Source organism: Papaver somniferum, chromosome 4 (genome assembly GCF_003573695.1).
Source record: "Papaver somniferum cultivar HN1 chromosome 4, ASM357369v1, whole genome shotgun sequence".
In the NCBI taxonomy this organism is placed as follows: domain Eukaryota; kingdom Viridiplantae; phylum Streptophyta; class Magnoliopsida; order Ranunculales; family Papaveraceae; genus Papaver; species Papaver somniferum.
Window position 1 is genome coordinate 94,290,420 of NC_039361.1, and position 15,200 is coordinate 94,305,619.

General features: G+C 34.5%; 2 long non-coding RNA genes across 10 annotated transcripts; one reads left to right on the forward strand and one right to left on the reverse strand.

Moving 5' to 3' along the window:
- Nucleotides 1-3,149: 3,149 nt before the first annotated feature.
- Nucleotides 3,150-11,040, reverse strand: LOC113276133. 9 transcript variants are annotated; one of them, XR_003324052.1, is made up of 9 exons: nt 10,581-11,039; nt 8,352-8,464; nt 8,095-8,261; nt 7,701-7,896; nt 6,526-6,730; nt 6,201-6,323; nt 4,626-4,844; nt 4,295-4,363; nt 3,150-3,368 (listed from the first exon to the last, which is right to left on the reverse strand). It is a non-coding gene; the product is annotated as an uncharacterized LOC113276133 (long non-coding RNA). The 9 variants fall into 9 exon arrangements; XR_003324050.1 differs by having other exon boundaries at nt 4,295-4,369; XR_003324048.1 differs by having other exon boundaries at nt 4,295-4,844; nt 10,581-11,040.
- A 417-nt stretch (nt 11,041-11,457) lies between these two features.
- On the forward strand, nt 11,458-14,983 carry LOC113276135. Its single transcript, XR_003324054.1, has 4 exons — nt 11,458-11,602; nt 12,335-12,559; nt 13,770-13,959; nt 14,565-14,983. It is a non-coding gene; the product is annotated as an uncharacterized LOC113276135 (long non-coding RNA).
- The last annotated feature ends 217 nt before the right edge of the window (nt 14,984-15,200 follow it).

Here is a 15,200-nt window from a genome sequence, read left to right on the forward strand (position 1 = left end):
CTTCTTCTATAAGCACCTTGTAAACACACGTACACCAGTAATAACATCAAAAATCTTGAATTCTTGAAACAACAACAACAACACAACACAAATTTCCTTTGTCAAAGCTTAGAGGCCAAAACTGTACCACTAAAACACACTCTGCTAGTCAATCCCTACACCCCCATTTCAGGTTCCAATCCCAAAACTTTTGCAAATTTCCAATACAAACATGCACTAAAACCACATGTTGAAAATTTGTGCTACTAAAATTATCACCAATTTGATACTACTATTAATAATCAAGAAAGCCATCTATTAACCAAGCACAAGAATGGAATTGCGGTTTCAATAAAAGCAATTTCGGGTTATGTTAACGCCATTCTTTCTAGATACTTACAGCAAACGACATGAAGCTTAGATTCTTTCAACTTGAAACCTCAACATAGTTGAATCAACCAACAAGTGTAATCAGATATTCCGGTCATCCTTGTTACAAGTAATAATTCAATCTAAACATACTTTACATTACAAAAACAATGATTTTCATAGACACCCTCGCTGTAAAGAAGGTCACCAAGGCGAACTACAAAAAATTAATTTGCTAAAATTTTCACTAATTAGCTAGGCAAAAAAAAAAAAAAGAACAACAAGAGACTATTGTTTACTTGCAGTGGCATAAAATCTGATAACATTTTATTCAACAACGGTAGATCATATTGTATAGAAACCTCCGGTGATACATCACACATGGTAATCGATTATTAGTTTAAAAACTAGTGAAAGAGACCTGTAATCTGAAATACATAAAACATTCACCACTTTTCACTTGAGGGTTTATCATGGCTAGACAGTTTGGAAGATTTTTTTTGAAATCATCCAGTGAGAAAACAGAGTTTTCAATTGAGAAGAGAAATTATTATGCTAATCCATAAGAATGGATGATTCATAGAGTATGTGAGAGTTCCCATATAAAACCAACATTTCATTCATAACCTTAATTTGTAAAACCTTAATTTCCCTTCAACCTAAGTAAGGCTCTTCCCCAATCGATGTATGTGCATGGTAAAACCTTTCCTATTCGTTTCATACTCATTAAATTGGCAATACTGCGTAAGTTTTTTAATGATTAATACTGCATGAGTTAATTTCAGGTGTTTTTACGTAGATTAAAAAAATGGAAAGAGATTAACTTTTTTCCATACATATCCCTTAATAATAATTGTTAAAATATTTAAATCTCCTAATTTTTGTTCCTTATTTTTAGTGGTTGATTCCAATGCAGGGTCAAATTATGAAGAAAGTGTGAAAATTATGGAAACCTTCGTCTATTTTGGTACTAAAAAAAAATTCCTTCCCCTTCTTCTAAAATAGAACGAAGAGAGTAAAAAATTAGATTTAGATTTAATCCAAAAGACTCACAAACAACACCGTTTGAAATGAGGAAAAATTGAAAAATTGGAATAAGGATGTCTTGTTTGTGCCGCCACCTAGGACATACACACAACTACCATTATAAAAGTTCTAAGGTCCTGGCCGTTTGGAATTTGTTAAAGTTAAAGCAAAAACACTGGCCACTAAGAATCTGTTAAAGGTAAGAAACCTCACAATTAGAAAATTGTATGATTTGGAAAGCACCTTTGAGAGGGAAGATTAAAAATGTGAAATTGTACTCTTTTGTTTCCCTTGACATGTTACCCACTAATCATTTCCTCCATACACCCACAAATCATTTCTTTCATACAGTTAGACCGCCAAACTTAGATTTCCAAGATGTTAAAATTTAATGCATATTAGAGATGCTAAACTCGAAATAATTGTATATATGTTACGTCTCTTGTACATCTTGTTATTCCATGGCTCCTTCTTTGTTGATCTCGCGTTTCAGAGATACAGTGAATGTCAAAAGGGTGATGAAGGCTGATAGCCCGCAAGATAGAGTTAAGTTAGAGCGGTGATAAGTACTAAGAGCCAAAAATGAGAGTAAGGTGTAAATAAATGTGAAAGTGGTAGAATTGGATCATGCACCAATTGGAAACTTGGAAGCAAAACAAATTGCGAGCCATCGTAATTAAAATTATGCAAGTTCAGACCAAGTCAGATTTTTCAGTCTTGAGACTGATTATCTAAACGGCAGTCCAAGGCTAACGACGATCTTACATCATCCTTTTTTTATTTTTTTTGTTTTCTCGGCAAAGAAGGAAATTGAATTGAAGGAACGAAATAATACAAAACCTGGTAGACATAGGCAAAGATGCTAGAGAAACAAACTGAAACCCAAAAAGAAAATGGAAAGAACCCAGTACATCATCCTTTGTTTTCTAATCAAAATTTTCAACCCATGTCGTCTGATTCTTCTCAACTAAAGATCGTGGTTTCATAAGATTAAGAATGAAGGAGAAGCTAAGAAGCTAAGGAAGCTAGCAGTAAAACAAAAGGTCAAAATAAAAGCAACACTAAATCGTATACAACCTTGTAAGAACTGGGTAGGATGTGAGCATCCAAATTTTTGCTTCGACCACAAACCGAGCAAGTGATATAAGATTTTTATCCTAAGTTTTGCAAATAATAATGCAAGTAGTAAAAAAACTTCGCTTCGTGCGGCATATGAGAAATTGATTTCTATAAGGTTGGGTAAGTTTCCGCCATGCACTAATTAAGAGGTGGGATGACTTGGAAAACTCATTAAAAAAACTACAATAAAAAAAAAACTTGCATAATTTTCACGGCTATCTGATCACCACTGCCTGCCCTACTCGAACCCCATTTATTTAATACTAGTTGTTACGCCCGTGCGTTGCACGGGCTCAGATTGTTTTGGCTTTTTTTGTTCTTTTGAAGCATGGCTCAGATTGTTGTCATGTTTATTACGATATTTAAGTACAACTAATATACCAAGATCTCCTAATAATCTTTAAGTTCAAGACATATCTTGATAAATCTTTTGAGGCTAAGCTTTGGCTGAAGATTGCACCTATAAATACGTGTAACTTAAATACAATATCTAGACTGTGTGGTCATACGCACCTATGCAACAAATGCAGATGTCCAGTCCATGCACGTTTAGAAGTTCATAAGGGACTTACCTTCATTTGAAAATAATCAAGGTAAAAAGAAAAAGAAAAAAAGCGACAGCTCAAACAAACGTTTATCAAAACAGTGATCACCAGAAAGAGAAGTGTTTACACATCTTGCATTTTTAGCCAAATTACACCATAAGAGGAAAGAGAGATTATTAACATATGTATACATAAGCCAAAATTAGTCTCAGTTCTGTGGTTCTTCCTTTCTTTTCCTTCCTTGTCATCACTAAGTTTAAAACCATACTATCATTTCATCTCCATCATGCCTTCATCACTATCAGTATGAGCTAGAGTACTTTGTCTTTTCTGTACAATTGGGAAAATGCGAAACAGATGTCAACATTGCAAGTTTTGTAATTTCTTACTTGATTAAAAGCTTGTTGTCATGACATCATTGTCTCATGCACATTTAGCTAGTCGCATGCAAAGAAGCCAATTCCCCAAAACCCCATCAGCTACATGCAATCTCCAGATGAAAATCGTGAAACATAAGTACGTGAAAATCCTATATAAGATCAAAACAAAATGTATATATATATATAATTTCAGTGGTTCAATAGATACTCCATGATTTTTCTAAGGAAATGAATAAGGAATGGTTTTATGGAGGAAGTCTCAATAAAAATCTACTAATATCGTCAATAAAAATTGTAGCCTTTCACTTATGAGCACTTCTATGCTGTCATCCTCGCATATATGCCTGAATGTTGTTCGAGTGACACCATCAACCAATTCAGAAAATCCATACAACCCTGCAGTCCTTCTATTGAGTAACTCTATCGCTTTCTATGGACTGCAGATTCAATATGTTGGCCACTACCAAAGAGAAAAGTTATACTAAAACAATAAAGAAACTGAGAAAGGCGGAGATTTTCAACTACCTTGGTTTAATAGGTTCACAGGTAGACAAACTTTTCAAACTTTTCTACATACCGTAGCACCAACAAATTAAGTATACACATAATGCTTTTCAACCTATAAACTGTAACTGCATAATTTCATATCATTATATTATTTCTAAAATTACCATCGATTTCCCATTATTTGGTAGCCAACCTAGAGTGAATGGGGACAAATATAATATACAAATACTGGAATAGTAAGATACATCGAGTGAACTGGGTTCTTTAACTCATTCAGGTTACCCTTAATAAACATCACAGTAAATACAGGTTGTTTGGAGTTCAACATCACAGTAAATACAGGTTGTTTCTATTGACAGCTGAACTTACAACTCAACTTTGCCTCCAGTCCCGCAAATGCCTCTTTTCATCCTTGGTAGACGTAATCTATATGGTCAACTGAACCTTGTTTTCATATCATGTGGTTAGTTAAAAATATGAACCCTTTACGATTTAGTAGTTGTGGGATTATAATGTTCTAAGAACCCATCAAAATCCATGTACTACCACTTAGAAATAAAGAAAAAAAATAAAATAACAGGAAAGTAATTCCAGACTGGTCTTATGCGAATGATTGTCTTATTAGGTTGTACTATCGACAACCATATAGAAGAAAATAAGAAATATTTAAACAAAATGAGATGACGTATGGTGATTTTACCTGTGACTCTACTTGATTTGTTGATGTCGTGTGAAGATTAGGGCGAGGAACCAGAAACATAAATTGGAATCAGTAAAAAAAATTTAAAAAATAAATAAACAGCAGTGAAAAAATAACAAAGAAAAACCCAAAAGAGAGCAGCAACCGAAAAATTAAATCCGATATCTTGCAGGTCCATGTATTATCAAATCCGTATCTTGCAGGTCCATGTATAATCACCTGGAATATATGAAAAACATCAGGAAACAAAAAACAATCCAAAAAAAATCAACAGGAGATAATATGAATTAAACAGGGAGAACCAAGAATCAAAACAGAAATAAAAGGAGGCGGTAAAAGAGAGAGTATCAATTAGGGTAATATGAATTAAACATGGAGAATCAAGACGAAGAGAAGATGATGTGATAAAAGAGAGAAATATCAATTAGGTTTTTTTTATTTATTTTCGGGTATTCGTAAACTGCGGATTTTTAGGTCTGATATTCGTAAACTGCAAAATAGATTCGGTGGTTTTCCCAGACAAAGTTTTTAACCACAACAGAGGAAATTCACCTGAAATCATATTATTAATTTGACATAGTTTTGGGCGGAACTGAAAACCTTTTGCTTCTCACAGACTAAAAACGGATATGTACAAAATATCGTACGAACATTTTTAATTAACTAACAGACAATTCTCTTATGGTTCGACACGATTTGGGATGATACAACGGTTAAGGTACTTTGTCTCGTATGATTAGTCACGAAATATTAAGGTTAACCCAATAAATTAGTTGGCAAGGTGCATACTTGAACAAATACCCAGAGAGAAGCGGTGCAAACCTTTATTAAAGAGTTCCACAAGGCACATAGTTCTGCCTGGGACTGGCCTGTGCCTTGGTCGTATTAGTTGACAAGGTACATAAACATTATACCATAAAAAATATCAAATTTTATACGCTAGAAAATAAAAGATCAACAACCTGCAAAATTAACTTAATAAACTCAATTTAAAGGTAAATTACGATGTACATCAGTAGTAGCATTTTTGTGTTTAAGAAAAATCTAGTCAGTGCTAATATTTGGAAAGTAGTCAAAAATTTGAAGCTTGGTATGGTAGGATACACGCGTTCATTTGCAAGTTTTGGTTTCTAAGGAGTTACTAATATTGAAACATAAATTCCGCAATCCATTCTCTTACACACAAAAAACAGAATGTGTACTCTTTAAAAGCTTTGAAGCGTTAGCAAATCCACACAAAAATAAACTTGACCGGCAATTTTAAATCCCGAAAGTCAAAACTAAACAAATGGTGTACGCAGCTGTGATGTGAGTACAAAGATGTGTGCCGATGAGGAATAAACAAAAATAACACCCAAAAACTGAGACATTCAGCTTTAAGAGGCAATGAAATACAAAAAACCAAAAACTTGTGGCACACGACCCCACCCAAAGAGCAAGCAAGACGGCAACAGGAACAGGAACAATTTATAACTGTTAGAGTGATCCAAGGACTTAGCTTAGCTAATGCCTAAAATTTCATGGTCCAAATGTATTAATATCACACTTCAACTCAAGCAGAGATAGAAAACTTACTTGTTCAGAATTGTTGAACCACAACATCACTGCAGAAAGCAATACTGGGCATGTCGTGTATATAATCTATAAGGTGAAAATCACTTTCAAGTGAGACTATTTTATCCCAACACCATGACAACCCTGCGAGATATGATGTTCTAATATCAGCAAAAGCGTAACAGCTATACTCACTTCATCAAACCAATATAATTGATGTCCTAAAATCGAAAAGAGAAAAACAGTATAATAATTTCAGTATATATATAAACTAAAAAAGAGAAAAGGTAAGAACACGCGCAAAAGAAAGTGACAAATCAAAATAGAACATAGAAAACAAGCAAACCTCAGTCCTTGTTGTTCCTTGTGTTCTTAGTGTTGGAGTAATCAACCACCCCGAATAGAATACAATAGTGCAAGTCTTGGTATAGGGTTACATCATAATTTTTCTTCCAACCCATTTTTTCCCATTGAATGCCCAAGTCTATTAGTCTTTCATTGTGGCTTACATCCTCTGCCAATCTGTTGTGCACCCATCATTAGCTTTAACGCTACAATGAAAGAAATCAGTAAGTAAAAATAAGATAAAGCATTATCTATTGGCCACCCATAATGACTAACGTGAATCAGGTAAGTACTGCACATATCAGAAAACAGTTCTACAACATTTTTGTACGTTTGTAAAAACACAAACTAAATCTATATATAAAGACAAATCAGTTGACATTTTACTGCATATAGCAAGACGTTCAATAGGATATATACTTGTGGGAGTTGCAAACAAAGTTACAGCACATGTAAGAATCCACAGCTTGATAAGCTACAGCCTTTGGATTATAAATTTTACTGATAATTAAAGTTTGGTTAACTTAAATGCCAAAGTCTATTTCAATCTGTTATCATTGCCACATACCCATACCCATAATAGAAATGTCAAGATCCTAAAATCAGTACAGTCCACTGTATCTACCTTGTATCCATTAAACAAAAATTCAAAAAATTAAACAACAATTCAAAATTGTATAATAATAATGACAGCTTAGAGTAGAAAAATATTGGACCACGGTCCATACTTGCTAACAGAGAGATAAATGGTCTGTCATTTCAACTTATATAGACTATGCAACATGCATTAGAAAAGCAGTTGTTTGCGCATGTTTTTCCAGCTACACTTCGGTTAGTATTCATATTTCCAATCGAGAATAATTAGAAAAGCAATAAAGAGTAGGCATGGAAACACTAACGTCGTTTTGTTACAATTAGTTTCCCCCTTAGCAGAAAGCATCTCATGAAGAAGTTCACGACCGAAAGATAATGGAGATGCTGAACTACCAGAAAAAGAGAAATAAAACAGATCTTATGTTCTTAATGGAATTGCTTTCTAGTGTCTTATGTTCCGAATGGAGCAACAAACCAATGAAGTTCGCAATGGAGAATTTAGGGGAGATGCTGAACCAAAAAAAATGGGGCAATCAAACAGATATACCAAAGCTTGCAGTTCTAGAATGTAGACTAACTTACATTGAGTACAAAGATACGTTCTTTGGAAATTCTAGTTCAACCAAATAGCAATATGAGCATATGGCTTCAGGTGAAATTAGCTGAGTATAACTGAATCACTGGGAACACATTCGATGTCAGCATGAGTTTTTTTTTCCAACCACATAAACTGTATTACAACCAAAGAAGTAGGCAGAAAGCTTTTCTGCATCATCTGCTGCAAATATTATAAAAAAAATTCAAATTATTAGCCTTGTTAAGCAATAAGCCTTCTTCAATTAAGGCCAACAACAAATTAGTGTTCAAGCTTTAGTTCAAGCTTCTTTCAGGAGCCTCATCTACAATGATGCATGAAACCCAAGTCAGTTTCTCATCATTCATGTAATGTTGCAGTAATCAGTGATAGAACTATTACCTTGAAGTTGAAGTTGAATTTCTGCCTAGATGAGCAAGACTGATAAGTGTAACAACTGATAGAACTATTATGTATACCCATTACTTTCTTCCTCTACCCTTTGTGCCAGTAAATCAACAACGATTTGGTGAGGTTGAGTGCATGCTGTAACGGCTCCAACATAAATCCTGATTTCATCGAATTATCAAAAAAAAAAAAAAAACTGACTCACCCAATTACCATGACATCCGCAACTAAGAAAATTTTAGAGAGTTAACCTGTATATCGTGATCATTGCCACTGAAAACACCTCCACAGTGATATATCGAAGTGGAGACATCAATGATTTTTCACATAAGTTCTTCTCAACAAAACGTCAACAACCTAGAACCTAAATATCACAAATTGATCAGAACAAAAATAGAACCTAAACTAACATAACAAACTGATCATACAAATAAAGCACCGAAACTGCAGAAAATATGGAGAAGAAGAAAATGTTAGGGGTTAGGTTTAGTCTTTGTCGGTAAGAATTTCAGAGAACAAAAGATGATCAGTAAACAAAATCAAAAATTCCATTAAAAGGTTTGAGTGAAAAAATTAGGTAAGTTCGCATTTTAGGTGTATACACACCCCGTTTCTCTTGGATTGATTTAGGAAATTTAGCCTATTCCAGAAAGTAAATATACATGCCAAAATTTCCTTTATTTCCATTGCCAAATTTTTCATAAGTTGCCGGCGAAAGGACGTCAACTTTGGCGAAATATCTAGATTTGTTTCCGAAAACTAGTATAACACGCACGCGCGATGCGCCTGCCGTCCCTTTCCCTTTCTAACTAAAATCGAACGTTTTAGTCGATAATTTTTCATTCAGAAATATCCATGTAGACAATGTGTATTCACAAATCATTTCCTCACTTAACACAGTTCAAATTGGAAAAGTAACGAAGCCATAAGCCACAATACAAATACAAATAAGATGCATCCTCTATAATCTCCTGTAGAATTTATGGAAGTCATCTGACAACCAATCTTTTGGTTAGATATAATTCACAATCTTGGTTTCTACTTTAATAAACTTGCACCACCCGTTGCTAAACAGAGCCTCTTCTTGAGCCCGGGGATAAATGTTCACTAAACCATAAATTCAAACTAATATAAGTTATTTGGTATGAACTGTGAACAAAGCAAATATGTAGACGAATACAAAGGCATAAGATGCACACCTAAAAATGAAAAAGACACGCTATGCGCCTGCCATTCCGTTAAAAAATAATTCCAAACTCTTCATTTAATGATATTTTAATCAATAATACCCATTTATAAGTACAAAGAGAGTAACAAAAGGGAAATGCGAAAAATAACAATAAAAGTATCCGCTAGAGTATTTCTCAGTGAATCGACACACCAAATTAGAAGTCGAATTGGTCTTTCTTGTTGCAGAAATTGAATAACGGCAAAACATTTGCTTATGTGGATTTAATGATTTTGATGTTGGGCCTGCTCTATCTATAGGGGGCTCCTACGGAGGTTAATAATAGGAGCCGCATTGCGCTTTTAATGCAAAAAATTTGATGCAAAACAATTAGAAAAAAGAGAACTTATAATTTATGTTGATATATTGAACACATAAAGTTTTGAATCAAAAAGGCTGATCCTATAGATAGAAAAAAATGCATTTAAATCTGTAATTTGGCAGTCAAGACACATATATGAAGATGCTGGATTACTGGCCAAAGAAGACTTGAGCCTCCAAGAAAAATGAAATGCATCCACATTAAAATTTTAGTACAAACTTACTAAGTGGACATTTCATTCAATTTTCTCTGCAAAGGAGATTTTCAAACTTGAAGCTTGAGAGTAGTATCTATTTTCCACTAAATAAATCAATCAACAAACATGTGGCGTTATAGCACTCACCATCAGCTATCTCACATGACCTGTCTGATAAAGCCTTCTCTTGTAATACCTAGCTTTAGGTTTCTGAACTGTCGGCGAAGTTTTCAGTGAGGTTCCAAGCTACGAATTGCTTTTAAAAGGTGGTCATCTAGGGAAATTATCAGCATGATGTCATTTAAACCGTTGGATCGAATTACATTTTCAACTACTAATTTAGGGTGATTGTTTCAGCTCTAACAACTTATGCATTATATAAGAATGCTATGTTTCTAACTCCACCTAGAGTGGGTTAACTTACGGTAACGTAATCAATAATGCAAGATACCCCGTAAGTGTTCTAAGTCATCACCCTAACTTTAAATGTGCAGAACCACACATATACAATCAATCCCAATTATATTGCACGAAATTGGCATACGTTGGAGGTCAAACAGACAATTACACATATCAAATCAATCCCATTTTGTTGCATAAAAAAAAAATCAATCCCATTTCACTTTGTATCTAATAACAGTAGAACTGACACAATCGATAATGAAAGCAATCATTTAAGCATGTCATGCCCAATAAAGAACTGAAAATACTAATTGAATTAGGTTACTGCTAACCTTGAAAAGGAAACTCGTCGTCCTGCACAATTTTGCCATTGCTGCTATTTTGTGTTTGTCACCATGGTTTGTCATGTCTCTCTCTTGCAAGAACGCCTGTTGATCTTCTTCCATCATTAATTCACTTTCTTCGAAATAGATACAAAAAATACACTTTTATGCCATCCGTGGGTTCAATTGATGTGGCAGTAGATAGAATAGAAATTGAAACTAAACAGTGAGATTGTAACTTAGGCATTTTCACAAATAGATAAAGTTCACAAAAGAGAAAGAATTATAGGTAGAATACTGTCATGATTACTCAATTTTGTTTCGGTGATACGTTCAGTTAATCGAGGAGAACGAAGAAGAGGAAAAAGTTTCTCGTGGATACGATGATTTGTGGCTATGTTGGGATACTGACCTCGCATAGGATCCTAAATGTTCTTTCTTCCTGGAGATAAGAAAGAAAGAGAAACTCTAAAGATAAGAAAGAAAAAGAGAAAAGGTATAAAAACAAAAGCTAATATGGGGACCGAGGGATTCGAACCCGGAATCACTTTGTCGATGTCTTACAGGAACATCCTCTCTGCATTTCCGTTTTTACCCAACTTTGGGAAGAAAAACCAAAAACCCGGACGGTATTCTTGTGACGTGAAAAAGCTTAACCAAACAATTGGGTCTTTTTTTTATATTATTTTATCTTTATATTATTTTAGTATTTTAGTGTGGGTCCGGATCATGGGATTCTTGCTTTTGAGACATAGTTTGGACACAATTTGCTAACCGTCGATTGCAGTTCATCCAACGTCAGGAGATATTGATGAGGTGGCATCTTTTTTAGTCTAGATATACTATACGGCTAACCAAGCCGAGCCAAAAAGAAATTATAACCTAACAAAGGAAATACATTCATTACCAAAAACATCTACTCTGCTCCCATATTCGACTTCTTCTCTCTTTATCGTTGCCTCTGTCCCCAAAATTGTAACCAATTCAGTGATTCAGTCAGTTCTTTGAATTAGTATTAGGAAATGCTCAAGGTATGATCTTTGCTAATGCTATGTACTTTAATTGGCGTATTGAATCTTAGATTTTTTTAATTTATTTGAAATAATTTGAGCCCTAATATTGGTTTTGATTTGAGTAAGTCTTCATGATTGGGTTTGAGCCAATTTAATCCCTAATTATGATCTGAACTAGAAAAATTGTTCTTCCTGTCAAGGAAATAACTAGAAATTAAAATTGTTCTTCCTAATCATGATCTGAACTAGAAATTCCAAATAATTATTGATTTGATTCATTTTATCACTTGTGCCTGTGGTATGTCGAGAAGTGAAGAATTATTATTCTTTTCATCACATTTTTATTATGAATTATCAATGTTTTCGTTAATTGGGCTAACTAGAAATGCAAGAAATAGCAAGGGATAACTCAAATTGAAGTGCGGTGTCAAAAAAAAAAAAAAACTCAAAATTTAGTGAATCCATACCATGAATCAAGTAGGGGAATAAAATGAATAACTTAGAATTGGATGGTACAGAAGATGTCTCAGACTCTCATTTTTGTGGTTTCTAATACACCAAGGAGAGGTGATGTGGTATTGTTTTGTTTTGTTGCATTTCTGTTTTTTTTTCAAGACTGATTAAATGTTTCTAAATTGATGTTTAAAATTTGAATTTCTATGGCTAGGTGTACATTCATTAGCAAGAGAAGGTTGTTGTTTTTGTATTTTGAATCATCTATTCATACGATTTGGTTTTTCGTCTGTGTAGGAACTAATAAAGTTGGAATTGTGTTCTAGGAGGTCCATTTACTTTAGTCAGGTGTCAAGTGAGAAGTACAAAAGCTTGTGATTTGGACTTGAAGAGAAGAGAACATGCTGTAACATACCAACTAGTACCAGGTCAAAGGGAAGTTCTCTATCCTCAACCTTGTCGTGATGTTAGGACACAATACACTGTTGACAGGCTTCAAAGACTGTGCTGCACTTTGAGGGGGTAAGCAATAGAGTTATTATTTTGTCCTTTTCCACTGGTTATTTGATTGTACCAAACCTACAAGTAGGCGTCTAAACAACTAGTAATCGGCTTCTCTTACATATAAATCTGTGGCACAATGGTAGCGCGTCTGGCTCAAAGTCATAAGGTTGCGTGTTCGATTCACGTCAGATCTCCTCTAGTTTATACAACACCCTTGTTCCTCTTATTTAAGTGATATTTTATCTAGGGAAGACGTACCATAAGTAGAATCATTTTTGGAATAGCCAAATCATTGCAAAATAATCACAACTGTTACCAAAATGTAGTCAAACTGAAATACCAAAATATTTTCAAACTGAAAAAACATTTTAAGAAAAAGGATGTCCTATATAGTCACATAAACTAAACTCTCATTTGACCCATCAGTGAGTTTCCACTGAATGGTTAAGCTTTCGAACTAATCAGCAGTTAGGCTTACACCAAGTCATTACAAGCTTTTAGGACTTCCTTCGCAGTTATTTGTCCACACTTTGAGCTCTTCTCACCTCTGCATTTAACTCGATTTTGGAAAGATCTCTGCAGACAACAATTTAGATTTTATTAGTTACGGAGCATTGTATCCAAATTTATTGGCTAACAGGAATGTAAGTATAATGCATTTTTTAGTTTACAAATTAGTTCACAGGTATATTATTACCCGAGTTTGGTAATCACTATTGTATCACTAGTGAAATGGTATCCTCATTGCTGGAGTTCGTACCTACAGGAATATAAACACAGTTAGAATATGAAATTAATGATGCACAGAAAAGATAAGACTTTGTAACAATTACTTGGTTCACTGATTTTCAATTGATCCATGTCTGCTTTTTTGGGGTAATTTCTTTTGTCGTGCGTTGTGTCTTGGCAAACTGAACACTTTCTTTTTTTGTTAGCAGTAGACGATTCAATCCCATCCAGTAGTCTACCGGTACTACTAACTTTTCCTTTTCCTTTATCATCTTTGGGAGATCTTCCTTTAGTTTGTGATATGTTTGGATTTTCAACAAATGGTTGATGAAATTGCTGAATTCCGTTATTATCTTCCTGAGGTTCACAATTCAGAACTTGTGAAGATCCATTATCTTTGACCAACTTATTATGTTCATCCATGATTCTATCATCAAAAAGGTCGTTCACACCATCAACTGCCATTTTGTATAACTTATTTGATTTCGATGTAATGCAGGCCATTTGAGTAGATCTTCGACATAGATAGCTTAGTCTATATGCAGCTGAACAGTCATAACCGTCAGACTTCTCTGTTTCATCAACTCCTCTGAATGAGTTTGCACCTTTCAACAATCTTTTTAAAATAAAGTGGGGCGGAATTTCATCAACCTCAAGCTTGCCGAGAACTTTAAGTACATGCTTGCAAGGTAAGCCTTTAAATTCAAAGTATTGACGCTCACAGTAGCCTTCATATGTATCGCGTTTCACCTTTACAATGAACTCTTGGAATCCACCAACTTTATATTTTACCAAATAAGTGTTGAACTCATCACCGCTATCTATTTCTTCTGACTTAAAACGTATAGACTCAAGCAATTGTTCGCGAAACTTTCCAAAGATATTCCGAGTGTATATTTCAGCAGCATGCCTTAATATTAAGTTCCTTTCGTCAGTAATTCATTTTGTATGCTCTGAGACGTAATCTTCTTCAATTTCTCTGTCAACAATTTTTTTTAGTGCTTGGTCTTACCTAATCGCAAATTCTTTAAGATTGGTTTTTGACGAGACAAATTCGTTAAAAAATGCATTCACCCCTTCACTACGACCGGTTGTATTCATCCCAGCATAAAAAGTTCCACGATGGTATACAGGCACCCATGACTCACGAATCTCATATAAAGTTTTTAGCCAATCATTGTCACTTAAGCCAAACTCTTCTATCATGATGTTCCACTTCTCTTCAAAATCTTTGATTTTATAGGTATGGTGGAGACATTTTTTCACATCTTTTTTAAATTTTGACTTTTTTCAGGTAAACATGAGATAATTTCTCTCCGAATTTCTTTTTTATATGTCAAAAATATAAACGATGGCGAGTGTTTGGGAATACCTTCTTTACAGCAAAAGCCATGGCATCATCTTGATCGGTTATAATAGCAGATGGATGTTTTCCTCCCATAGCTTCAAGCCAAATACTAAATAACCATGAAAATGTCACTTTGGTCTCGTCCTGTAATGGTGCACATCCAAACTGTATGGTTTGATAGTGGTCATTCACCCCTGTAAATGGAGCAAACAGCATCTCATATTTGTTTGTCCGGTATGTAGTATCAAACAAAACTACCTCTCCAAACTGGTCATATGACATTCCTGATCGAGCATCAACCTAGAAAAAAATTACTGCTCTGCCTTGTTCGTCGAACCGCATAAAAAAGTTGTGGATTTTCAATTTGTTTCATCTGTAAATAATTGATGACTGACTGGGCATCACCGATTTCCAAATTCTTATGCCTCGCATTGCGTAAATGGTTCCAACAATCTCTTCGATTAAACCCTATCTCTGCACCACCAAAAATGGATGGGACTTTGGAAATTTGAATGTTTTCCCTATTGAAAGCCTCTGTCAAATCTTTTGCCCCGTCTGGCATGCATCTATTAATGCGCATAC